This window comes from Triticum aestivum, chromosome 1A, assembly GCF_018294505.1.
Source record: "Triticum aestivum cultivar Chinese Spring chromosome 1A, IWGSC CS RefSeq v2.1, whole genome shotgun sequence".
Taxonomy (NCBI): Eukaryota; Viridiplantae; Streptophyta; class Magnoliopsida; order Poales; family Poaceae; genus Triticum; species Triticum aestivum.
In genome coordinates this window covers 186,563,524-186,591,448 of record NC_057794.1, presented here as the reverse complement: position 1 = coordinate 186,591,448, position 27,925 = coordinate 186,563,524, and positions in this window count along the sequence as shown.

Here is a 27,925-nt window from a genome sequence, read left to right as displayed (position 1 = left end):
CCAAGTGGCGGCTATCGTACCGCACATACATAATTACGCACTAAAGATACCATGGACCCGGATGGAGGCATAATCAGCTTGTGATCCGGAATACGGCTCTACCACCCCGGACACTCATACTTTCACTATTCCCCTTTTTTCTTTTGTTTTTCTTTTTTTACAGGCCTTTTCTGGCTGTTGGACCATCGATTCTTTTCGAAGGATAAAAACACCAAGACAACAAGAAGCATGGACGTACGGGGAAACTCTTAGGTGGTCTCTTTAACGATGCCTTTACCTATCTTCTGGACCCACACACAACTCTCTCTTGGTGAAGGCATAGTAAATAGCCTTTCCGCTTATTGCATTACTTGTATAAGTGCGCTTCAGTGCACCAATGAAATTATAATAGAAACTGTTTGCGTCCCAAATTTTCACGGCTCTAGCTTACCATTGTTTCTTCCTTTTCTTATTTTTGTCTTTCCCTTTCTGGTAATTCTATCAGATAACACCCGTACACTCGGGTGCATTTCAATTTGCCAGGGGCTTCATAGCGCCCCGCAACATGGCAGCAAAAGTTCGAACACTTTTACAGTATAGTTCGGCACCCCGAATTTAGCACTATATGCATTGGCTCCGAATCATGTCTTTGGTCAATAGTTGGGTTGCCCGGCTACTATGCTTGCTACCTTATGTTCCGCTATATTGGCTAACGTAGTAAAGGGAGAACTACTGCGATTGTGCCTTGGTTTATCCAATGGAGCACCTCAGTAGAGAAAGTCGAAAACTGACTGTCATGATGCGGCGAGAGCTGGTCAGCTGTTCGGAGGTTGAAAATCATTGGAGATTTCTTCCGCATTATGCGAAGGATCGGTTTCCCGAGAAGACACTCATAGCACTCTGGTTCGGATACTAGGGGCTGCGCCCATGTTTTATTGTCAAACTCCTATGGCTAAGTGAGGGCGTTAAAGCCGCATAGTCTGATTGCCTGGTTTGTTGCGCTAAACAACTCCTTCAAGGACCATATAATTGGATCAAGATTGTTTAGATTCCATCCCGAACACCTCCGTACTACCTACGTGGGGGCAGAAGCCGATGACTGGCCAAACCTCAAATTTCATACAACACGGCCGCACAGGAGGAAAAAATTAAAACATAACAAGCGTTATATTACAAACCGACTTTGTTTCATCATACAAGGCAAAGATAACACGAATGTATTCATTCGAAAATAATGTTTTGCCCACACTGTGTTGCCATAATGTGAGACCCCTCTAGGACGTCTGCAAAATAGCGCTCGGGTGTGCGGTGCTCCTTGCCCTCTGGCAGTCCCTTGGTCAGCTTGACGGCGTCCATCTTCGCCCACCACATCTTGCAGTGAGCGAAGGCCATGCGTGCACCTTCAATACAGGCCGATCGCTTGATGACGTCCAGTCGAGGACATGCGTTCACTAGCCGCTTCCCGAGTCTGAAGTAGCTGCCGGGCATAGCTTCGGCTGGCCACAGCCGGATTATCAAATCCTTCATGGCTAGTTCGGCCACCCTATGCAGCTCCACCAGTTGTTTCGGCTGATCGGTGAAGGGCACGGGATGCTCTGGCGCAAGATACTGCGACTAGAACAACTTCTCCACCGAGCTTCCTTCTTCGGCTCGGAAGAACTCCGCGGTGTCGGACACACTACACGGCAGATCTACAAATGCCCCTGGAGAGCTCCGAATCCGGGTTCATAGAAGATATTTCTTCTTCACATGCTTGCTTTGCATACTAAAAGCCTTACCCGTTGCGATCTTCCTGGCCTCCTGGATCTCGTGGAGGGCACCCTGGGCTTCAACCTAGGCAGCTTCCGCACTTTGACGAGCCTTGCAGAGTTCGGTCTCTCGAGCCAAAACATCGCCCTCTAGGGTCTCGTACTTCTTCACCGCGTCTTGGAGCTCTTGCTTGACCTCATTCAGCCGGGCCTTTAGCCTCTTGCGAGCGGCCTACTCCTTGGCGACTTTCCCCTCGGCTTCGTACAAGGCCTTTTTTAGGGCCTCGACCTCGGTCATCGCCCCTAATGACACTACGGTTAGTATACATTATTCACTCTTTCCAAATACATAGCGAGCAATTGCATACCTTGGTGGTCTTCCAGCTGCTTCCTCGCCTGGCCGAGCTCTTCTTTGGCCCGCTCCAGTCTTTGCTTCAGTGCAGAGACTTCGGCAGTGTGAGAAGTCGCGGCAAGCAGCGACGCCTGCTTATTCACATCAGAAAAAGTTTGGTTAGTTTCCTTTGAAATTTAATTGATCCTCTGTCCGACTTTTCCTTCTGAACACCGGACAGTGTCTCAGGGGCTACTGTCTATGTGGGGATTTTCTCGGTTAAGCACCGCTTACCTCAAAACCTGTCAGCAGGCTGCTGCAGGCATTGGTCGGTCCGTGTTTAACGGATTGAACCTTCTCAATCACCGTACCCATAAGGGTATGGTGTTCTTCCACAATGGAAGTGTCCCGTAGCGCTTCCAATAGATAGTTCGGCGCCTCTGGTTGGACAGAGGTCGCCGGCAGGACGGGCACGCCTCCTTCTCTTGAAGGAAGCTGCTTGTCGGGCTCCGGGTACGTATGGGTCTCCGGATCCAAGCTCATATGGGGACTGAATTGAGCACGACCCCCATTGTCAGTCTCCATGGGGGTATGTTCCCCCATGTGTCCGACGGCCGAGGTGTCGCCCTCCGGCGCCGCCACAACCGTCTCCTAAACCTCCCCCTCGCCTGGGAATGTCCTTTGGGAGAGAAACTCATCTTCTCTCGTGCCCTTGGGAGAGTAAGCGGCCAGCGGTGTCTCGCTGGCCATCTCCTTTGAGTCCAACGAGCCTCTTGATGAGGATCGCTGAGAGCTGACGTGGGCCGGACTGCAATAACATGATTATATCATATAACATATCATATGGCGGAAATGCTGGATAAATGGACGTGTACGGGTTCTTAGCACTCACGATGCAACCAGGGGCTTATTCCGGGGGCGCTGGTCCGGACTACTTTCGATGTCCCACGCGGTGCTGCCCTCGAGAGTGCCTTTCCCCTTCTTGGGCGCCTCAGCCTCCAGAATTATGGAGGCTGCCCTCTTCTTCCTCCCCCCATTAGAGGGAGAACCGCTTTCCTCCTCATCCTCCTTGTCATCTTCGGGGCCGGAGGAGCGGGTCTTGTCTTCGGACGTCACGTCTGAAGCGCCCTTGCGGCGGGGGCCACTCCGGACCCCCTTGGCCTTCCCGTGGCCTACTTTGCCGGCACCGTATAGGGCGCCGGCACCAGCATCTTCACTAAACGCGGGATGACTGGTTCTTCGGGCAGCGGAGCCGGACACTCGATCCGCTCCGCCCTCTTCATCCAATCCTGAAAAAGCAATAATGATAAAAGTTCAGATATCCTCCTTGAAACAAACAAGTAGAGGACGCGTTGAATACTTACCTTGCTGGTGAGGTGGTTAATGTCGTGCCCATGGTCTGAATCCGTGGCTGGCGGTATCTCGTTGCCCTTGAAGAGCAACTTCCAGGTATCTTCGTGAGTTGTTTTGAAGAGCCTGTCCAGGGTTTGGTGCCTCCTCGGATTGAACTCCCAAAGGGGGCATTTTCGAATTTAGCAGGGGAGGATCCGGTGATCCAGCATCACTCGGATTACGTCAACAAGCTTGACGTCCTTTTCCACCATGCTTTGAATGCACGTATGCAGCACCATCAGCTCATATGGCGAGCACCAGTTCGGGCTCTTCTCGACCCAGGAGATGAGTCGCATGGGAGCGCCAGAGTTAAATTCGGCAGCTATGGCCCAGTTTGTGCCGCGGGCTTCTGTGGTGTAGAACCTATTGTTTTTGCCATTCCTTGATAGTCTCCACAAAAGTGAGTTTCGGCTGGGAGACATTGGTCGGCTTGCTCACCATGGCGCCCCCACACTCTGCATGCTGGCCATCCACCACCTTCGGCTTCACGTTGAAGACCTTGAGCCACAGCCTGAAGTGGGGTTGGATGTAGAGGAAGGCCTCACACACAACGATGAATGCCGAGATGTTGAGGAAAGTGTTCGGGGATAGATCATGGAAGTCTATCCCATAATAATACATCAGCCCACGAACAAAATGGTGTAGTGGAAACCCTAGCGCGCGGAGGAAATGAGGGATGAATACCACCCTCTCATTGGGCTTCAGCATGAGGACGGTTTGCCCCTGGGCTGGAAGACGGTGGGAGATTTCCTTTGCAAATTACCCGGCCGCCTGAATCTCAGTAATGTCCTTCTCCTTGATGGAGGAGACCATCCACTTGCCTTGACCTCCGGATTCGAACATGGTTGAGTGCTAGCTTGAGTGGGAAGAAGATGAGAACTTGGGAGCTGGAGCTCAAGAGTGGAAGGGCAGAGGAAGAGAGAAGAAGGGGGAGAAGAAGGGGGAATCCTTATCCCCTTATAAAGGCAGTGAATATCGAACGCCTCCCCATTCACCCTAAAACTCGCCTATTCCCAAGGGCTGTGTAAACGGCACAGTTGGGTTACCCATGCCCGCATTAATGAAAATCCCGCAATAAGGGGACACGATCTCTTCTTTGACAAGACGTGCCAATGGAAAGTTCATCTCGATGCGCGGAACGACGGATAAAAACGGTTCGATATAGTGACCGAAGAGATGAGATGTCATCTTGCAAAAAGTTGTCAGTAGATGGGACTCGTGAAATACTATATTCCTTGCGGTTGTGTGTGTTACTTGGTTTGCAGATCTGAACACCTTCATTTCATCCAAAGACTATCCTGGAGTATTTGGAAAATAGAACCCGCCTTGCAATGCCAAAGACAATCTGCGCGCCGGACACATCACCATTGAAGCCTGGTTCAGGGCTACTGAGGGAGTCCTGGACTAGGGGGGCCTCGGGGTTCTGATCTATTTGATATGAGCCGGACTGATGGGCCTTAAGGATACAAAGACCGAAGACTCCACCCGTGTCCGGATAGGACTCTCTTTGGCTTGGAAGGCAAGTTTGGCGGCCAACTACGGAGATTCCTTTCTCTGTAACCGACCTTCTGTCACCGTAGATCCCTCTCGTGTCTATATAAACTAGAGGGCGAGGTCCGTAGATAGGCCAAATCCTCATAATCATAGCCAGACTACACTCTTAGGGTTTAGTCATTACGATCTCGTGGTAGATCAACTCTTGTAATACTCATATTCATCAAGATCAATCAAGCAGGACGTAGGGTATTACCTCCATAGAGAGGGCCCGAACCTGGGTAAAACATTGTGTCCCCTATCTCTTGTTACCATCGATCCTAGATGCACAGTTTGGGACCCCCTACCCGAGATCCGCCGGTTTTGACACCGACAGCGGGCGAACCCCGTCATCGTGCCAAAGAAAGGCAGGAAGGAATGCATGTTTGTGGACTTCACCAACCTCAACAAGGCCTGTCCCCAAGACCCGTTCCCGCCTCCATGTATCGACCAGATCGTCGACTCCACCGCCGAGTGCGACCTACTGTGTTTCCTAGACACATTCTCGGGCTACCATCAGATCAAGAAGGAAGTGGAGGATGTGGAGAAGACCGCCTTCTTGACCCCGTGCGGGGTGTACTACTACACCTGCATGCTGTTCAGACTGCGCAATGCTGGGGTGACCTTTGAGAGGCTGATGCACATCGCCCTGGGTCAGCAGCTCAGGAGAAACGCTGAAGCCTAGGTCGACGACATCATGGTAAAATCTTGGGAGGCGAGAACCCTGATTCAGGACCTGGAGGAGACCTTCGCTAGCCTGGGCCACGTGGATTTGCGGCTCAACCCGGAGAAGTGCATGTTCGATGTCCCCTCCGGCAAGATACTGGGTTTCCTCGTGTCTCATAGGGGGATCGAGGCTAACCCCAAGAAGGTCAAGGCAATAGAAGACATGAGCCCACCGCAAACTCTCAAGGAAATGCATAAGCTTGCAGGCTGCGTGACCTCGCTGGGGCACTTCATCTCCAAGCTGGGGGAGCACGCCCTGCCGTTCTTCAAGCTGATGAAGAAGGGCCCGTTCAAGTGGACCCTAGAAGCCGACCTTGTGTTTCAAGACCTCAAGAGATAATTGACCAGCCCTCCAGTAATGGTAGCGCCGCGTCCCCTCGAGCCTCTGGTGCTTTATCTGGCCGCCACACCTCACTCCGCCAGTGCGGCGCTGGTGGCCGTCCGAGAGGAACGCCAAGCCAACAACCCACCGTGCAATGCCATACCCTCGGCGGGGACGGTGCGGCACCAAGACGGTGCCGCCCAAGCCACAACGACATCGGCTAATGGTCAGGCCTTGCAAGACGGCCCTCCCAGGCTTACGGAGGCCCCGATGGGCGACCAGGCTCCTGAGGTCCCCCCACCTCAGGAGGCACCACAACGTCCGGAGGACACTTGCTCCATCGATGCTCCCGCCCTCGTCGAGCACCCAGTATACTTTGTCAGCACCGTGCTACGGGACGCGAGAGCACGGTACCCAATGGTGCAGAAGCTCTTACTCGCGCTCCTGGTGGCCTCACGCATGGTACGCCATTATTTCCAAGGCCAACCAATCAAGGTCGTCTCAGCCTACCCCCTGGAGAGGGTGCTCCGGAGCCCCAATGCCGCGGGGGGAGTTGCTGAATGGAACATTGAAATGCAAACATTTCAGTTGGAGTTCGGCACAACTGAGGTTATCAAGGAAGCGGGCCAAAGCCGATCGCTCTCACTGGGAAATGAAGTACCGGATGGCTGGGTCATGTACTTCGATGGCACTTTCACACGACAAGACGCGGGGCTGGCGCTATGCTCATCTCGCCCACCCAAGACAAGCTATACAATGTCGTGCAGCTCTATTTCCAGCGGGGTGAGAAGATCTCCAACAACATCGCAGAATACGAGGGGCTGATCGCTGGCCTCAAGGCCACATCAGCCTTAGGGGTGAAGCGTCTCACCGTCAAGGGTGACTGGCAGCTCCTTGTCAACTTCTCCAACAAAGTGTACGAACCAAGGGACGAGCATATGGAGGCGTACCTCACGGAGGTGCGCAAGATGGAGAAGCAATTCCTAGGCCTGAAGCTACAACATGTGCCACGCAGCACCAACAAGGTGGCTGACAAGATCGCCAAGAGGGCGTCAAGGCATCTACCCCAAGAACCCGGTGTCTTCGAAGAGCGACTCTTCAAGCCTTCGGATACCCCTGAGGCCGCGGACACTACATCATCTCAAGAGGAACTCCCCCACCCACTAGCCTCAGGAGCCCCCGCTTGCAGTCCGACCTCAGGAGCACATCTGCTCCTGGTGCTTGAGCCTCAGGATGGGTGTTGGACCAATGAGTTCAAGGCATATCTGGTGCACGGGATGCTGCCCGAGAAGGAGGAGGACGTGGAGCATGTGGCTCGGTAGGCTACGGCTTACTACATCTAGGACGGTGAGTTGTACAGAAAACGACCAAATAATGTTTCCTTGCGCTGCATCTCCAGGGAGTAGGGGAACGAGCTACTGGATGACATACATGGTGGAGACTGTGGGCATCCCTCATCTTCGCGTACCCTGGTTGGCAAGGCGTTCCCGCAGCGGGTTCTACTGGCCCACGACACTCAACGACGCGACCGAGCTGGTAAGGTCCTGCGAGGCCTGCCAGTTCCATGCCAAGCATATCCACCAGCTGGCCCAGGGCCTCTAGACTATCCCGCTCTCGTGGCCATTCGTGATCTGGGGGCTGGACATCTTGGGTCCGTTCCCGCGAGCGCCTAGGGGCTACCGCTACCTCTACGTCGCCATCCCAGCCGGTTCGGGGTCCCTAACCGCATCATCACCGACAACGGCTCGTAGTTCACTAGCAATCTCTTCAAGGCCTATTGTGCTAAACATGGAACGCAGATTTGCTATGATTCGGTGGCACACCCCGGGAGCAATGGCCAGGCTGAGCGCGCCAAAGCCGAGATATTGAGAGGCCTCAAGACCCGGACCTTCAAGAAGAAGCTCGAAGCCTGTGGCAGGGGCTGGCATGACTTGCTCCAGTATGTGCTGTGGTCCATCCGCACCACCTCCACCAAGCCAACAGGTGAGACCGCGTTCTTCCTCGTCTACGGAGCAGAAGCGCTTCTCCCTCACGATGTCATGCGTCGCTTCACGTGGGTCCTAGCGTTTGATGAGACGCAGCAGGACGCCATGCGGGGGATGGACCTTGTGCGGGGGGACGAACGCCGCCGTGAAGCCTCGCTCCGAGCGGCAAGATACCAGCAGGCGTTGCGACATTACCACTGTCGCAGCGTCCGCTCCAAGACGCTCGAGGTGGGCTATCTCGCCCTAAGGCGGGTGCTCTCCAGGGAAGGGTTGCATAAGCTCTCACCCACGTGGGAGGGCCCGTTTAGGATTGCCCACGTCTCCGGGACTGGTGCCGCGCCCTTGGAGACGCAGGACGGGATCCCCATCCAGATTTCCTAGAACACCTAGCACCTCTGGAAGTTCTATCCATGAAGGAAAGCCCAGTGCCTATGAAGGTTTCCGCTCTTGACACTCTCAAGTAATAATGAGTGGGGCTATACATGCCCCGGAGTCTCCGGAGTGCCACCCTCGGGCCTCGGGGGCTCCCTCCCACGTCCTAGTGGCAGCACTTAGCTCCATGCTGGTGAGAAGACTAGACTAGATTCCGGACACAGTTGTTCATTTGCTTTCTATAGTTGGCTTGCCCCTTTTCATTAAATGAAATTTGGAGTTCTAGCATTTCTCGATGGTTTGTTTAAACCCCCTCTTCTTTCTGATTCTTCCCTCGATTCTTTGTTTTTCACCAAGGAGGGCGGCAGTTGCCCGACGCTCTGCCTCGCAAGCTCCGCGAGGGGGGCTGGACAGGTAGTATGGGCGTGCCCACTCCCTTGGTCTCGACGAGGCGTTCTCGTCTGAGCTTGTGATCAGCGCATCCCCTTTTAGTCCGCGCCCCATGGGTACCGCGACGGGGTGCGTTTGGCCATAACCAGCCCATACCTGAGGCCTCGCGCAAGAAGGGTTAAGGATTTCTTAACGAATTTTTGTAGCTTCGCGATGTCACCTGAATCAACAGTGGGGAAGCCCCACCAGGTGCCTAGAGATGCACGCCCTCATGAGGTGAAAGCTACCCCGGATGCATCGAGCTAAGTTAACCCTCTACACCCATATAAGGCATAGATCTCACAACACAACCCGGAAGCAATAAACACACCACAAAAGCAACATAAGCACAATGGTTCATTAAACGCCCCTGCAGGGCTCCATACTCGTTTCTCACAATGCAGGAGGAAAGGGAAGGAGAGCACAAGAAAAAGCGGCTCCTGCGACGCGGCTGCTCACCAGGATTGGCCCCAGAATTCAGACAGAGCCCTGCTCGCGCTTCACTGGGGCGCGACAACGGGACGACCCGCCACTGTCCCTGAAGCGTGCCCAATGGCGTGACGGCTGGTCGTAGCCGCTGCTGCTGGAGCTCTCGCTGGAGGAGGAGCTGCCATAGTTGGGCAAACCACGGCCGCCACCGAGGGCAAGTTCACCATCGTGCTCGTCACGTCCATCACGAAGACCGAGCGCCTCGCCACCATCATCGTCCTCATGGAAGCATCCAGCGCGAGGGCCATCTTCCCTGAACACCCTCACGAAGAGGGTCGCTGCCCCATCAAACTTGAAGTGGAGGGTGCACCGCCTGCCTAGGCCACACGCGCGGGCGAACGTCTGCCAGCCACGGGCCAGGGCTACATCGCCTGCAGCAGAGATCTCCACCACGACCCACGAAGCCTTGCTGCAGCAGCCGTCGGCCTGCAACCAGAGGCCGCTGGGACCTGGGGGCGGCACTTCGCCAGCAAAGGAGCGCGGAAGTTGAAGCAAATTTCATTCTTCTGCAATAATTGCACGGACAAGGGAATCCTCAACGCCATAAGTCGCCGTGATATTACACGCTTTGCTGACTTGGCATCCATAGTATGAAAGTACTGTGCGATGGAAAGCGCCTGGAAAACTGAAACAAAATTTTGGGACAATCCGGCCTTGAATACAAGCCCGGTCCGAAATAAAAGGGTGCATCATCGTCAGACACCCGGGTTCAATACCAAAAAGCAAAAGCCCTCTACAGGGCACGGAACCGTACTGGAAGGATGGCTTGATGGACCCTGTAAAATTCACAGTGCAGAGGGCGCCACACCAACTCACAGCCTTAGAGCATGTTGGATACTCCGGCAGGTGGCAAAAATTGGCGAAGATCTTCTAATTCCAGAAGCGACAGAAAGCCACCCCAGAGAAACCGGTACGGTATTAACAGTCTTCGAGACTTTCGCATCAAATAATATGCGAAAAAGAACACTCCGCGGCCTCGCCGAAGTCTACCAAGTAGCAACAATAAACTCATGGAGTGACATGGCTATTACTTTTAACGCTAGTGATGAACCTAAATTCTGAATAGCCCGAGCACCAACCGCATTGGTCCTCAGTCCAATAGTGGACGGCTTTCATCTTACCAAGGTACTCATGGATGGCAGCAGCGGATTGAACCTCATTTATGAGGAAACCCTTCAAAAATGGAAATAGACTAGAACCGCATTGAGCGAAGCAGCACAACCTTTAGAGGAATAATCCCCAGTCGGGAAGCGTGCTGTATAGGAAAAATCACACTAGATGTGGTGTTTGGCACCCCGGATAATTATAGGTCCGAAGAGGTCACGTTCCAGGTGGCCCCGTTCAGTAGAGGATATCATGCTCTTCTAGGGCGGGAAGCGTTTACAGTCTTCCAAGCAATACCCCATTACAGGTACATGAAGCTCAAGATGCCCAGGCCTAACGGAATCATCACTCTCGTTAGTGATCCGGACATAGCACTCTGTGCCGAAAACAAGACAGCCACACTGGCCCTTGAGGCGCTATCCGAAGCACTAGCGGCTGTGGAACTGACTGCGCTGTGCTCCATGGTGAATAGGGATGATGTGATACTCGATAAAAGATCCAAGTCCACCTCCTTCAAACCGGCGGACGAAATAGTCAAATTCCAAGTCCATCCAATGGACCCCAATAAAATAGCTTCCATCGGGGCACAGTTTAACCCTGATGTAGACGCCGCACTGCGAGAGTTCCTACAAGAGAACTGGGACATTTTCTCCTGGCACCCTTCAGACATGCCAGGAATCCCACGCAGGCTGGCCGAACACAGCTTAAATATCCTAAAAGGCTTCAAGCCAGTCAAACAGGCTCTTCGGCGTTTTTCTGAACCTAAGAGACAGGCCATAGGAGAGGAACTAGCCAAGCTATTGGAGGCCGGATTCATCAAAGATATAAAACATCCGGATTGGCTAGCAAACCCGATGATGGTACCAAAGAAGGACAGATCATGGCGCCTGTGCGTTGATTTCAAAGACCTTAACAAAGCTTGACCAAAGGATCCCTTCCCTCTCCCCTGCATCGATCAAATTATCGACGCTACCGCTGGACACGATTCGTTGTGTTTAGTCGATGCATACTCCGGCTACCATCAAATAAAGATGGCAGAGTCAGACCAAGCCGCAACGGCATTCATCACACCATACGGCCCATTCTGCTTCAACACAATGCCCTTTGGGCTCAAAAACACCGGCGCAACATATCAGAGCATGATTCAGACATGTCTGGCAAACCAGATTGGCAAAACAGTGGAGGCATACATAGATGATGTGGTCGTTAAAACAAGACATGTCGAATCTCTAGTAGACGACTTGAGGCTAACATTCGATAAGCTCCGAACATACGACATCAAGCTCAACCCGGAAAAATGCATTTTCGGTGTTCCAGCCGGAAAGCTCTTGGGCTTCATTGTATCCGGTAGAGGAATTGAAGCAAATGCAGCCAAGATCCGAGCTCTGTCACAATTGGATATCCCAAAGGACCTCAAACAAATACAAAAATTAATCGGATGCGTGGAGGCTCTAAGCCGCTTTATCTCCCGCTTAAGAGAAAAGGCGCTACCCCTTTACCGCCTCCTTCGGCGCACCGAACACTTCGAGTGGACGGATGCAGCCACGGCCGGACTCGACGAAATAAAAGCCATCTTGGCAACAAACCCAGTCCTGGTCGCGCCAAACATTGGCTAACCAATGCTATTATACATTGCAGCAACCCATCAGGTCGTAAGCGCAGTCCTCATCGTCGAACGAGAAATGGACGGACACAAATCCCCCCTTCAAAAGCCGGTCTATTATGTGTCCACTGTCCTTACTCCGTGCAAGTCACGGTACCCGCATTATCAAAAGATTGCGTACGTGGTATTTATGGCATCCCGGAAGCTGCGACACTACTTTCAAGAGTGTTCAATAATGGTAGCCTGGGAAGTGCCACTTGACGATATTATAAACAACCACGACGCGACTGGCCGGATTGCAAAATGGGCCATTGAGCTCCTCCCGTTCGACATAACTTACAAGCCACGGCGAGCTATCAAGTCGCAAGTTTTGGCTGACTTCTCGCAGAATGGACGGAGGCCGAACTCCCTAAAGAGTATGGCACATATTCAAACTGGGTCATGTACTTCGACGGCTCCAAAATGTTGGCCAGTCTAGGGTCTAGCATCGTTTTGATGTCCCCCATAGGAGACACAGTTCAATATGTACTCCAGATAATGTACACATACTCCAACAACGCAGCCGTATATGAGGCCCTTTTACATGGTCTCTGGATGGCAGTATCCATGGGCATTCAACGCCTAGAGGTGCGCGGGGACTCGAACCTAGCAATATCCCAAATAAATGGAGACTTTGATGCCAAGGATCCAAAAATGGCAGCTTATCGCAACGCCATCCTAAAAATCTCAGCTCGGTTCGAAGGCCTCGAATTTCACCATATAGCCCAGAAAAATAATCAGGCGGCAGATGTCCTGGCACGCATCGGCGCAAAATGCGATGTAGTCCCCCCCCAACATCTTCTTGGAAAGGTTGTTCAAGCCGTCGGTAGTATGGTAAGGGGAACCTGGCAATAACAGCCCGTACCCAACCGCACTGCCCGACACCAAACACTCTGACATAATTGGGGGCTCTGCCAATGAAATAACACCTTCAGCCCACGTAATAATGGTCGTCATCGCCCTATGGACAGAACCATTCCTCGCCTACCTTACCAGGCAGGAACGCTGCATAGTGCGGCGATCTAAAGCCTATAAAGTCCATGAGGGAGAGCTTTATAAGAAAAGCACTACCGGAGTCCTTCAAAGGTGAATCTCCGAAGAGAAAGGGTGGAACCTCCTGGCTGAAATTCATGCGGGACTGGGTGGACATCACGCTGCAGCTCAGTCCCTTGTAAGCAAGGCCTTCCGTACAGGCTTTTATTGGCCGACGGCCCGGGCAGACGCCCAGGACTTAGTCCAACGATGCATCGGTTGCTAGCTTTTTGCAAACCAAAGCCATATGCCACCCACCCCCTCCAAACTATCCCCATCACCTGGCCTGTCACGGTCTGGGGGCTTCACATGGTTGCACCCCTTAAAGGCGGAACCCACAAGAAAAAATACTTACTGGTCATGGTGGATAAGTTCACCAAATGGATAGAAGCCAAGCCTGTTAAGACGGCCAAATCCGGACCGGTGATAGACTTTATATCCAGGGTTGTACACCGTTACAGTGTCCCCCACAGCATCATCACTGATAACGGCACGAACTTTACGGCCGATGAGGTAAAACTCTGGTGCAAAAACATGGGCATCAAGCTCGATTATGCTTCCGTCTATCACCCACAAACCAACGGCCAGGTCGAACATGCAAATGGTCTTATCATGAGCGGCATCAAACCCAGATTAGTGCGGTCCCTCAAGGAATCTAATATGCACTGGGTAGAGGAGCTCGACTCCGTACCCTGGGTGCTGCGGACCACGCCAAATCGTACCACAGGATACACACCATTCTTCATGGTGTATGGCGCAGAGGCAGTTTTGCCCTGCGACATAATTCATGACTCACCTCGAGTGCGCATGTACGAAGAAAGAGAAGCCGAGCTCGAGTGGCAGGACAATTTGGACGCCTTGGAGGAAGAGCGAGACGTGCCAAAAGCCCGTTCCGCATTCTATCAATAGCAGGCTCGAAGATACCAAAGCAGAGAAGTACGGGCCAAAAATTACAATGTTGGCGAATTAGTTCTACGCCTGCCGGACAAGAAAAAGGACAAACTCAAGCCCAAGTGGGAAGGTCCCTTCATAATTGACCAAGTCCTGACTGGTGGAGCGTACCGCCTGCGAGATGCATCGGATAACTGACTCAAGCCGAACCCATGGAACGCAGCCCGTCTCCGAAGATTTTATGGCTAGCACTGGACTCTGTGTTCGTCTCCTTCCTCTGTCCATTTTTACATACTTTCTGTCTTACATTTCTCTCCTTCTCCTCTCTCTCTCTTATAGCCTTTAAAGGCCCATAAAATGACGCGCTATCTGCGCTCATTAAACATGGGGGCTTCTTTAAACAAAAGCTTTTTTATACGGGCTTCATGCCCAACACATGTGTCACACTTCCGCATGTACCTTTTATTCACCATGATATGCATCAATATGACTTAAGTTTTGGCCAAGCTGGGTTGCCTGGCTCCTGTGCAACCCCTACGTCCCCGATTGTTCGGCTAGGTGGTAAAGGGAGCACCTCTGCGATTGTTACTGTCGGGTCAGCCGGATGTGTACATCAGACTGGGTGAAGCTGAAAGCTAGCATTCTTAAGGGAATATTCGGTCAGTGAACAAAAGATGATCCTTTTTTTATCTATACGCCCCCAAATGTTTTTCCAGCGCCTCTTTTCGCAGAATGGACATGCACTTTAGGGCATGACTCCCAGGGAAAGGAACCCCTAACGGAACTATTCTCCCTGGAAGATGTTTCTTACTAACCATGTAATATAACATAACTAGTTGGGCACTTGTCTGTTCAAGCACTAATGACCCCTACGCCTGGTCTCCATGTATACCCCGGTTCTTATATACCCGCGAGGGTATTCGGACACACTCCGGACCGACAGGTCCCGAGGTTGAAGCGAAAAGTTCGGCCATGACAAACAATCTACAATCCGGCTAGAAGGCATTACACATGTCAGTTAAAATTACATAGTCAATCTGACTGATTGTATTCCTCTTCAATACCATCTAACATGCTGTCTAGTTTACATCCCTGTTGGGAATACTTTGCGGCCAACTCTACTTGGCCATATACTAAGCTCACAGGGATCTCCTTCCCATCGGGCCCTACGGGTCCGACCTCGGCCATGTGGTTTGGGTCAGCCTTCGTGTACCGCATCTTCACCATGGCCCAGGCCTCCCTGGTGCCTTGACGGCAGGCCGACATCTTCCACAATCGGAAGCGCCGCCGCGCTCCCTTTAGCTTCTCTGTAAGCTCTCCAAGGCCTTCGGGATGGAGACGGATGGCTAGAAAGCCTCGGCGACGCCTTGCATCACCTGCCGAACTCGCTCGTGCAGTTGTGAGAGCTCGGGAAGAAGGTTACCCGTAGAACCGGGCATTTCCTCTACACGACGACCTGTTAGCATACCTACAGATATTACTCTGTTAGTCGACTTCCTCGCCGAACTCTTTTTTCAAAGTTCGTTTAAGCACTTACTATATATGTCGCGTCGAAGCCGCTGATTCTCCTTCACGGAGTCCAACAGCTGGGCACGAACGTCCTTCAGTTCAATGCCCAGCTTGGTGTTGGCTTCTTGGAGATCATTCTTCTCCCGCCTCACCTTTGTCAGCATGCTCTCACCAGCCTTGAGCTGTCATCGGAGTTGTTGCACTTTCGGATTTAATCCGGCGCCATTTGCAATTTCATTTGTCAGATTTGCACCCACGTCGCACCTCGCAAAATACTTATCTTTCGAAGCGTATATTACTAGAGGGGGTCTCTTTGGGCTCCCCTGCCGCGGCTAGTGCGGTCTCAAGTTGGCCTTTGCACTCTTCCAGCTCCTGGGATAGCAGGGTATTCTTTTCTGTAAGAACCTGCATAACAGATGATCCTTAAATCAGTTATTCTAACTGTTTCAAGTCTCGGGGGCTACTAATACATCTATATAATTACCAAAATTTTCTTACCTGTATGTCTTTCACATACTGCTCCGTGGCTCTGGCTAGACCATTTTGAGCGGCACGGAGGTACGCGTCTCCCGAATTGAAGGCATCCAATGCCTCTTGGGAGAAACAAGCGTCGCGAAGAACTATCCCGCGACGCTTGTGGTTTATGGCACTCTCCACCTCGGAATTGGTGGTAGACAGCCTGTCCGCATCCTCCGTCGGAGGATCGTCCGGTGCGTGCCTCGTGTTCGCCTCCGCTTCCGGACCAGGCTTTGGAGCCTGGCTGGTGGAGGCGCGATTGGGAGCCTCTCCGGATATAGTCCGGCGAGGTCTCGTCGTCATGAAGAGAGCACGGGTGTTAATATGCCTCGAAGGAATAACACCTAGGAATAAGGTGGCGCGCTATACCTCTGCACCAGTGCCTCAGTCCGGACCGCACTTCTTTTCAGCTCGTGGGGCCTTGCCGCCCCTCGTTGGCTAGTCGCCGCAGGCTCGGCCTCCCATCTCAGGGACCTCCCCTGCAAAACACGATTGTCATACGGCAATCAAAAACACGTGAGGATAGATCCCTTTAGAAAGTGCTGGGACTCCGGTCTCAGTTACCTGTGAGGCTGGGAGTAGCCCTGGATAATCGGCCGTAATGGCCACCAAGGCGTTGTCCTTGCTCAATTGATGAAACAATCCATCAATCATCTCCACAGATAAGTCTGGATCCTCTTGAGAGGTCGGGTCGAGGGACTGTCCCGGATCCTCAGGTTGTGGAGGAGGGCTTTTTATTTCTTTAACATCCTGGCGCAGTTCCTGCGTTGAAGTCGTTAGACTGAAAATTTAACAATGGGAATATAAAACGGATGGGCAAGTAAAAGTGTCCACTTACCCAACTTGGGGGATTGTACATAGAAAATCCACCCCGTGGGTTGACGCGGAGAAATTCCTCCTCTTCTCCCTTGTACAAAGCAGGCAAGGTCTTTATTAGAGCGGCAGCCGAATCCGGCCCCTTACAACCATAGCGGGTGGCGTCGTCCTCCCCATTGAAGTCCCACATGGGGCGGCCTCTATACTGAAGCGGCTGCACCCCTCGCATGATGCATGCGGCCATAACCCCGATCATGGTCAGTCCGGGAGCTAACAATCTTATCCGACCCATCAGGTAAATAACGTCCCTGTCACTTTCCCTCTAAGGGCTCCGTGGACGCCAGCTTAGGCACTTCTTTATGGGAGCACTATCGAACTCAGGGAGGCCAATCCAGACAGGATCCGACAGCGAGACGTCCTCTATATAAAACCATTCCGATGGCCAGTCTTCGGACGCCTTCTTTGGGGTTCCGGATAGATATCCGGTCCCGGCGATGCGCCACACTTCGGCTCCGCCCACTTGATATATTGACCCCTCCTTAGAGCGGGGCACAAGGCAGAATAACCTTTTCCACAGCACGAAATGAGCCTCGCAGCCCAAGAACAGCTCGCAAAGGGCTACGAAGCCCGTGATATGGAATATAGAGGCAGGCATGAGGTTGTGCAGCTGGAGGCCATATAACTCTAGAAATGGATGAATTGGAAATCCGAGCCCTCTTATTAAGTAAGGGGCAAGGCATACCCACTCTCCTTTGGAGGGATTGGGGGCGCTCTCCGCTTGCTCTCTGCCATTATAGGTGGCAAGTCCGGCTCGAACCGGGACCATATAGGCCGGGGGGAAATCCCTTGGTCTGGAGCGTCACTAGCTCGCTGTGCGGGATGGAGCACCTCTTCCAATCTCCAGGCTGAGGGCTGGAAGGGAGAGAGGAGGAGTTGCGGCGGCCGGCCATGATGGAATGGACCTTTGTCGGATACGCTCTGATGAATACTCACGGAAGGGAGAAGGTGTGGTTTGGATCTAAATCCTCGTCTCCTTAAATAGGCGGCTCATTCACGCAGCTAGGGGTGTAAATATAAAAAACGCCCTGACTTTTCATATTCGTTTGACACGTGGAAAACGGCCATTATCGGGCATAGAAGCCAAGGAGCACTACATTTACAAGAAACCGGACGTTGTTCAACAGGTACACGGAATTTGGAGAAGAACCCGCCTTGCAATGCCGAAGACAATTTTTGCGCCGGACTCGTTGTCATTGAAGCCTGGTTCGGGGGTGTCCGGATAGCCGGACTATACCTTCGGCCGAACTCCTGGACTATGAATATACAAGATTGAAGACTTCGTCCCATGTCCGGAAGGGACTTTCCTTGGCGTGGAAGGCAAGCTTGGCGATACGGATATGTAGATCCCCTACCATTGTAACCGACTCTGTGTAACCCTAGCCCTCTCCGGTGTCTATATAAACCGAAGAGTTTTAGTCCGTAGGAGGAACAACAATCATACCATAGGATAGCTTCTAGGGTTTAGCCTCTCCGATCTCGTGGTAGATCTACTCTTGTACTACCCATAGCATCAATATTAATCAAGCAGGACGTAGGGTTTTACCTCCATAAAGTGGGCCCAAACCTGGGTAAAACATCGTGTCCCCTGCCTCCTGTTACCATCTGGCCTAGACACATAGTTCGGGACCCCCTACCCAAGATCCGGCGGTTTTGAGACCGACAGCTACCCACTTGGAACTCCAGGGAGCTGTGATATAGAACCACTCCCGTTGCCACAAACTGGACACCTCTGGGAAGGAACCCTCTGGCCATGGAGCCTAAGAGCTTTTGCTTATTACGGCACCTCCGCACTCTGCGTGTCGCCCCTCGATCATCTTCGGCTTCACATTGAAGGTCCTGAGCCACAAGCCGAAGTGTGGGGTAATGCGGAGGAAGGCCTCGCACACGACGATGAACGACGAGATGTGAAGGAGGGAATCCGGGGCCAGATCATGGAAGTCCAGCCCATAATAGAACATGAGCCCCCTAACAAAGGGATCCAGAGCGAGGCCTAGCCCTCGGAGGAAGTGAGAGATGAACACAACACTCCCGTTGGGTTCGGGAGTGGGGATGACCTGCCCTCGGGCGGGTATTTCGGCGGTCAGATACCTGGCCTCTCTCAGCTTCTTGATGTCCTCCTCTGTGATAGAGGAAGGCATCCACCGACCTTGGACGTTGGAACCAGACATGGTTGAAGGTCCGAAGCGCCTAACCTGAGCCTTAGGTGTTGGGACTCGAGGTGGGGGAAGGATTCGATTGAGCATGAGAGGGAAAAAAGGACAGGCCTTGGCCTCTATATAAAGAAGGTGAATATCAAGCGCCCACCCCGTGGCCGTTTGGAACTTGCCTAAAATCGAGGAGTCATACCAACATGCACGATTGGGTTACCCATGTCCGTATTGATGAGAATCCCGTAATAAGGGGGACACGATCTCTGCTTCAACAAGACGTGTCGAGAAAACTGCCTCACAATATGTGCAGTGCTGGTTGAGAAGAACGGTTCGAATAATGGCCGGGCCGTGACATGATGTCATGCTATCAAAATGTGTCAGCAGATTAGATTTGTGGAAATATTATTCTCTCCACGGTGGTATGTGGAACTTATTTTGCAGAGCTGGACAGTATCCTTGTGTTCAAAATCTTCTATGGAGTATTCGGGGGAGGAACCCGCCTTGCAATGCCAAAGATAAATCTGCGCGCCGGACTCATCATCATTGAAGCCTGGTTCAGGGGCTACTGAGGGAGTCCTGGATTAGGGGGTCTCCGGACAGCCGGACTATATCCTTTGGCCGGACTGTTGAACTATGGAGATACAACATCGAAGACTTCGTCCCTGTGTCCGGATGGAATTTCCTTGGTGTGGAAGGCAAGCTTGGCAATATGTCGGTGGGAACGACACCTATGGGATCACAAGAATCTCTACTACGGTTGCGGGGCGCGGGGTCGTGAGAAGAGCAGATCAAACAGATAGCACATGGTTCGTTTATCCAGGTTCGGGCCGCGGGGATGCATAAAACCCTACTCCTGCTTTGGTGGATTGTATATCTGTGTTCTTGAGCTAGCTATGGGGCGTGAGGAGCTCCAAAAAGCCGAATCCCCCTCCTGGTCACCTCGGGCCTCCTTTTATAGGAAAGGGGTTGCCACAGTGGCACACAGGAGGTGGAAAGGGAACAGTGATGTGAGGTTATCCCTTGCATTACATGACAAGGCGCATTTACTGCATCTTGCCCAGGTGTCCTTGTTTTATTGGGGACGGGGGAGAGCCCTGTCTGGTCCGTCGCCGCTCCCTCTCGCGTCGACACGCGCCCTAGCCAGCGGCGCCCGTGGTGCCATGTAGGTAGGTAGGCAGCTGAGGTCGCGTAGTGGTGGGTCTCCACGAAGATCTGCATGCCGCCGCGCAGGTGCCTGCCCAGCTGGTTGGGTCGGCAGCTGCATGCGAACGACGGTGGAGGTTTGACTGGCGTGGGCCAGATGGTGGCCCTACGGGTGTTCTTGGCAATGGCCTTGCCGGGACCCCGACAAGGGTCATGCCGTGGCAATTGCTGTCATCCCCGGCAAGGCTCTTGTCGGGGGCCTTGTGGTCCTCCTTGGCTGGGATCCCGCCAAGGATCATCATCTTCTAAAGGGTGTATCTGATCTTGAATGTCTTCACAAAGATCTTCATGCCACCACGGGTGTCGTGGATTTGTCATGGCAGATGTCCTAGCGAAAGGACTTAGTCGTGGAGCCATCGCTACGAGTTTACTTGAAGGGGTTAAAGCGGACACAAAGACACGAGGATTTTATACTAGTTCGGCCCCTTCGATGCAGGTAAAAGCCTACGTCTAGTTGCGATGGAATTGATGTGGTCTCGATGGCTAGGGAGCAAACAAGCTTCGCCTAGACTCGAGTTGTCGTTCTCCCCCTGAACCGCCGCCGGGTCGTCCCCTTATATACACGGGTGACGCCCGTCGGTCCATAGAGTCCCAACCGGTCCATACTTGTATCGCGGTTGGTATCTCTCTCTTCCTAACTTACAATGCAAGTTGCACATCAGGCCGGTTTACGGCTACAGGTTCTAAACCGGCTATAGGCCTTGGGCCTTCATTTGTTCATACCACTAGTGATGTTATCCCGGCCCAAGCAGGCCGGTTCACGCCTAGTGGTAATATCCCCAACATTAGGCCCCAGATTGATTTGAACTGGTTCATGTCAATCCCTCACAAAATCCGGTGTCTTGGACATCTTCGGGTAATTGGTAAACCGCCGTGTCGTCATCATTTCTGGTTGCTATAAGCCGGCATGACGTCATCATGAAATTTTATCATTTATAACGCCCTCTTTTAACAATAGCTCCTGGATCCGCGCGCTTGACCTAGCTCTGTTGCCTTATAAATAAGACCGAAGGGTCATTTCTTTCCCTTTCCCTTCGTCCCTTCTTCTTCGTCTTCCTCCCGTCCCCAGCCTTGGAGCTCCGCCACCGCCGTCGACCTCTGCCTCATCTTGGGCCGCTGCATCAACCTGAACGTACCAGAGCATTGCGGCATATTTCCGCATCTTCTCCGTTCCCGGTAAGCTTTCTCCTCTTCTTGACCTAGATCTGTTCTTAGGGTTCCATGTTCGTGTTGTGTTCGTTGCATGCTCATACCTGTTTTCTGACCTTGAATGAATCTGTGAATCCCTGCTGCGTTTAGTAGTAGTCTTTAAGCATCCACCTGTAGTTTCTAATCTAAGTCCATATATCTCTCGCACATACCCGCTCCATGGTTCACTTCTGTTTCTGCCTTACTCTTCGGAATATTTTATGTTTTTGTGAGCTCGCGGTAGATCCACGGCTGTGATAAGATCATGTGAAACTTGTTTCTGCATACCTAGTTATCCATAGCTTCAATTTCTTCCGATGCTTAGGTTAGGCGGTTTAACTTATCATAGAAACAAAATTACTAAACCGGTATATACCATTAGTCCCCTGGTTGAACCGCCAGAATCCACATGACGCCGCATTGTGGAAGACCGATTTATAGGTACTGTCCCCAGTTTATCGTAGTTTAGATCAACACCTTCTTTTACCCAGCGTGTTCTTGAACCGGATCACCTATTTCTTGTAGATCTCGCCATGGCCAAACAAGTGTATGAGTGCAATTGGGTTCCTTCTCGCGTCACGGAATCACAGTTGGACGATCTAGGCTTGATCGGCGCTTTAGACAGTAAAGATACGATCCACTGGAGGGTTCCTGGAAATGAATGTCCTCCCACCCCCCAGGAAGGAGAGGTTGTGGTCTTCGCAGATCACTTGGCTCGGGGCTTCAAACCGCCCGGCTCTATTTTACCGGGATGTGTTAGCCAATTTTCAGCTCCGTCCACAGGATATTGGCCCCAACTCTATTACCAATCTATGCCACTTTCAAGTGCTCTCTGAGGTATACTTTCAAGAGGAGCCTTCAGTTGAGTTGTTTAGAGACCTCTTCCATTTAAACCGTCGCACTGAATTCACCGATGGCCCCAACACTGAATTGGGCAGTATGGCCATTCAGAAGAGGAAGGAGATCATGTCACATCCCTGGCTTTGCTATGCACTTGGGATAGCTTGGTTGCTGCATCATGTCTAAATTTCTTTTAAACTTGAAATGGGGATGACAAACCCTAGCACTAAATAAAATGCAATTAGGATCAAAATAAAAATATTTTCAATGAACCCAGAATGCCCTTTAGAAAAGTTCATTATTTTTGTTAAAGATGAAAACCCTTGCCAACAATGATGCACATATTTCTAGGCCATTCTGGATTTTTGAATTAAATCCTATTGTATTTGACTTTGGGAATTTAAATACTATAAATAATTTAAATGTTCAAATAAATGTTGGAAATTGTTAAGGGTCACTGAAATAATTCAGAAAGCACCCATAATTGTTCCAAGGATTTTATGAAATGGTTTGGTATTATTACCAAATCAAAACAAATAGCAAAAACTAGAAAACAGAAAGAAATAGAAAAACAAGAGAGAGTTAGTACCTGGGCCTTACCTGGCGCCACCAACCGGCCCAGCACGGCCCAGCCCACCGCCGCTTCCCCCCCTGTCGTCGTCCCCCCTCGCCAGAAGGACAGAGGTGTGTCGCCCGCGCGCACGCACGCGCCCCGGCCACCTCCTCCCTCCTAGCCTGCCTGGCTCCCCCTCGTCGTGCCTAGACGACGCCAGCGCGATGCCTGAACCCCGCCTGGACTCCCTCTCTCTCCCCCAAATGCTCTCCCCTCCTCTGTTCTTTCCGTCCGAACGCGCCCGTCGCCACCGACGCCGTTCGTCACGGCCACAGCCACCGCCCCGCCTCGCCGATGCCCCAGGAAGCTCCGCCTTGATTCCCTCTTCATCCTCACCCAGGCGACAGGCGGCGGAAGCCCCTGGATGCCGCTAGCTCCGCCGTTCCCCTCCTCAGCCACCGAGGACCGTCGCTGTCAATTTGCCGCCGTTGCCGCCTCCCCGAGCTCGCTGTCTGCTCCAACCGACTCCCCGTGAGCTCCTCTTCCTCCTCCCCCTTCCCGTTCTCGCTCTCGAGCACCACAGAAACTGCACCGAGTTTGGCCGAAACCCGCCGATGCCTGTGACCGCCGCCGACGTGCCTCCGGCCACCTAGTGGCCCGGCTGTCGTGCTCAGCTTTCTCCCCGCGCTGCGTAGAGCACGTAGGTGCCTCGCACGAGCCTCCCCGGCCACCGTAGTGTCAACCCCGAGCTCGCCCGAGCTCCGGCGACCGCCACGGTCGACGCCGGTGACGACTCCGGCCATCTTAGGCCCAGCCGCTGCCACTACTCGACGCGGACGAGAGCCCGCGTCACGTAGACGCCCTCCGCCAGCCATTTGGTCGCCGGAGGAGGAAACCCGCACCCCTCCGCCGTCTCTGGCTCCGCCGGCGACGAGCCGCGGGTCAACTCCGGCAAGTTGACCCGGGTTTGACCATGGTTTGACCTTCCCCGTGTGTCACTGACGTGTGGGCCACCCCTGACATTTTAGTTAGTATTAGTTTAACACTAATTAACCTAGGTTAGTTAGCTGATTAGTCGCTGACTAGTGGGCCCCGGCCCCACAAACAGTTTAGTTAGAATTAACTTAAGGCTAATTAACTTGGTTAATTAGTTGTGCCACTGACCAGTGGACCCCACTGGTCAGGTTTGACCCGGACCAGCCCCTATTGACCTGCTGACGTCATGCCAACGTCATGCTGATCCAGTAAACCCTTTTCTAGATTTTAAATAAATCTAAACAATTTATTTATTTCAGAAAATGTCCTAAACTTCTAAAAATCATAGAAATTCAACCGTAACTCCAAATCAAACAAATTATATATGAAAAATTATCAGAAAAATTCAATGAATCCATCTGTACCATTTTCATGCATGTTTGTACAATGTTTGTCCTCTGTTTTGGACAAACCAAATAAAGGGCATTTAAATAATCATATATGGAGTTGGAGTTTGAATCATGTATTCAAACCAACTTCATTTAAATCATAGCTAGGTGCATTATCCCAAAACACATTCATATTGCCATGTAATAGCAAGCATCATATTGTGCATTGCATTGATCGTGTTTCTTCTGTGTTTGCCGGTGTTGTTCCCCCTCGATAGACGTTGTACCGATGATGTGATCGTTGACACTGATGAAGACTCAATGCTATCTTCAGAAGTGCCAGGCAAGCAAAACCCCCGTGTTCATTCCGATACAATCCTACTCTCTCGCCCTGCTCTCTTTTACTGCATTAGGACAACAACGAGTCATTTGTTACTTGCTGCGGTAGCTGAACCCCTTTATCCTCTGCATGACCTGTCATTGCCACAGTAAATAGATGAAACCCACTAGTATGAGTAGGAGTTGTTTGAGCCCTGTTGTGCCTACTCATTCATGTTTGTTTGTCATGCCTGCTATTGCTTAGAGTTGAGTCAGGTCTGATTCATCGGGGATGAATCAGAGGTGTGTGAACATGTCCTACTGTGTGTGAGCTAAGTGGTGAACACGATTTGGTAAAGGTAGCGGTGAGAGGCCATGTAGGAGTACATGGTGGGTTGTCTCATTGAAGCCGTCCTTAGGAACTGAGTTCTGTGTTTGTGATCCATGATTCAGCTACTACCATGCATTGGGCCCTGAAATATGACCCCGCTCGACTTCTTATTCACCCTAGTCCTCTGTCCAGGAGTTGGAAGTAGTTTCTGGTGTTTGTAGCTTACTGGAGGCCGTGGACAGCGCTGACCATAGGGGTGGGCTGTGATGCGGTAGGTACGTGGCCCGGTGTACCGGATACCCGTTAGGTATCTCGGGAACCCTGCACACATCGTTTGGGGCTGTGAGCGAAACTCCGGCCGGATCTCCTCATGGATGGAACCCGAATAGGCGATAAACCTAGACTAGAGACTTGAGTGTTTAGGTAGGTCGTGGTCTACACCCACGTCGGCTTTCGCTTGAAGTCTGCCGAGCACATGTCGTGTGCAGACGCTAAGTGGTGGAAACATGTATGAAGAAGTACACCCCTGCAGGGTTAACATCATCTATTCGAATAGCCGTGTCCGCGGTAAAGGACTTCTAGGTTGCTTATATCAGTTCATAGACAAGTGAAAGTGGATACTCTAAAATACGCAAGATAAGTGTGAGTGCTATGGATGGCGTTCTGGTAGGGAGACGGGAGCGGTTCCATAGTGGTGTATTGATATGGTGAATATGTGGACTCGTGTGCGCCACCTCAAAAGAGTTACTTACAGTCGTAGTTTAGGATAGCTACCGAGTCAAAGCTGGCTTGCTGCAGTTAAAGCCCACCATTCCCCTTTGTTGATAATGATGCATATGTAGTTAGTTCTGATGTAAGTCTTGCTGGGTACATTTGTACTCACATTTGCCTATTTTATGTTTTTGCAGAGAGACTTCGGTCTCGCTAGTAGTTTCGCGTGGACTTCGACGTTTAGCTTGTTACCTCAGCTACGATCTTGTGCCTCGGCAGAATTTGGTAGATAGTCAGGCTTCTCAGCCTTTTCATTTATAGATGTCTGTACTCAGACATGATAGCTTCCGCTTGTGTTTTGACTTGTATGCTCTGAATGTTGGGTCGTAGGACCCCTGTTTGTAATATCTCGCTCTTCGGAGCCTAATGAATAAATACTTGAGTTGTAGAGTCATGTTGTGATGCCATGTTGTATTTGCACATATCGAGCATATTGTGTGTATGTTATTGAAATGCTTGGTATGAGTGGGATCTGACTATCTAGTTGTTTATCCTTAGTAGCCTCTCTTACCGGGAAATGTCTCCTAGTGTTTCCACTGAGCCATGGTAGCTTGCTGCTGCTCCGGAACACTTAGGCTGGCCGGCATGTGTCCTTCTTCGTTCATGTGTCTGTCCCCTCGGGGAAATGTCACGCGATGAATACCGGAGTCCTGTTAGCCCGCTACAGCCCGGTTCACCGGAGTCCTGCTAGCCCAGTGCTACAGCCTGGATTCACTTGCTGATGACCGACACGTTCGATGCTGGGTCATGGATGCCTGTCCCTGTAAGTTTGTGCCACTTTGGGTTTACGACTAGCCATGTCAGCCCGGGCTCCTTATCATATGGATGCTAGTGACACTATCATATACATGTGCCAAAAGAAGCAAACGGTCCCGGGCAAAGGTAAGGCGACAGCCGTGGGAATACCGTGCGTGAGGCCGCAAAGTGATATGAGGTGTTACATGCTAGATCGATGTGGCATTGAGTCGGGGTCCTGACAGCTTTGGTATCAGAGCTTGACTGCCTATAGGATTACCAAGCCAAACTGGTCGAAGTTGAGTCTAGAAATTCTTTAGTTATATAAGGGAATTGATTGTGGGATGGAACGTAAGGCTCTTTTTACTCCTTATACCTTATGCCCTTTTGATCTGAGTCATCCTCTTCTCTTCTACGGGTTTAAAGAACTAGGCTATCTCTTCTTTCTATCAGGATCACGTATTACTAATCTGTAGAATTGTAAGATTGTTGGACGTAAGCCTCAGTCCAGTTCCTACTACTTCTCTATGTTAACTGATGATCTCGAAACCTTGGTATTGTGCTTTTGAGTGGCTATGCCACCATTTTTCTAGCATGTCTCAAATCTTTTCTGAGCATTTACAGCCGTTATGCTGTCCGAGTCATCCCAGGTTTCTAAATAATCTAATGCAATTGCAAAATCCTTTCCCTCTGTTTTGGTGTCCGCCTGGTCAGAATAAGCACACTAATCGCCGATTGAGGTACTCTGTTGCCTCGGTATATATGTTGGAGCTACTATTATGACCCTAGGAGTTTTAGGGAGTCACCTAGTAAGCTAGCCATGATTTGTGTCCCAGTGTGATGATTCTGGCCTTTATTCTCGAAAGCATTCCGTGATGCTACTTAGTAGTAGGTATTCTATTCCTGGGTTTTGAACCCGAGATTCACTCTACTTACTTCATGTTGATAGTGTTTGCTAGTTCCTTTAGGATATTAGTAACTTTGCGATAGTCCTCGAGGTCCGTGGTTTTTCCTTCTTGCAAATACTATGAACCGCTTATGGCAGATGTTTATTGGATCAAAAGATCACAATTAGAGTACTCTTGAGGAGTTCTCCATTCATAAATTGTGACTCTGCCAGTTCTACCTTTCTGCATGGGTTATCCGGAAGAAACATGTTGAACTTGGTTCGACATGCTAGTCCATGCAAGCACAACTCAAAAAAACATATGTTCCTTTGAGTTGTCCCCCTTTAGTTGTCTTCTGATCGTCGTCTACCAATTGATAGTCAAGAGTATGCATGCATTCGTTCATCGATGCCTATTATTCTTGTGGTCCGTCAAGCCATTCTATTCTGGAATGACTAGGAGAAACAAACTCCAGAACCTGACCCATATCCAGGGTTGGGTCAAAGAAGTTGTGCTCTGCAGATCAAATTGCTAATCCAGCTTTTGTTCTATTCTACCTTGGAGTATTGCCATCTTTTATATCGGGATTGTTATAGGAATTGCATACCATCCTATGAACTCTTGGTACAGTGATACTTCTTGCCATCATTGTTCATTCCTCGGTTCCTGTGTTATTGTAACCGGAATGCCGACAAATGAATCATGGCGT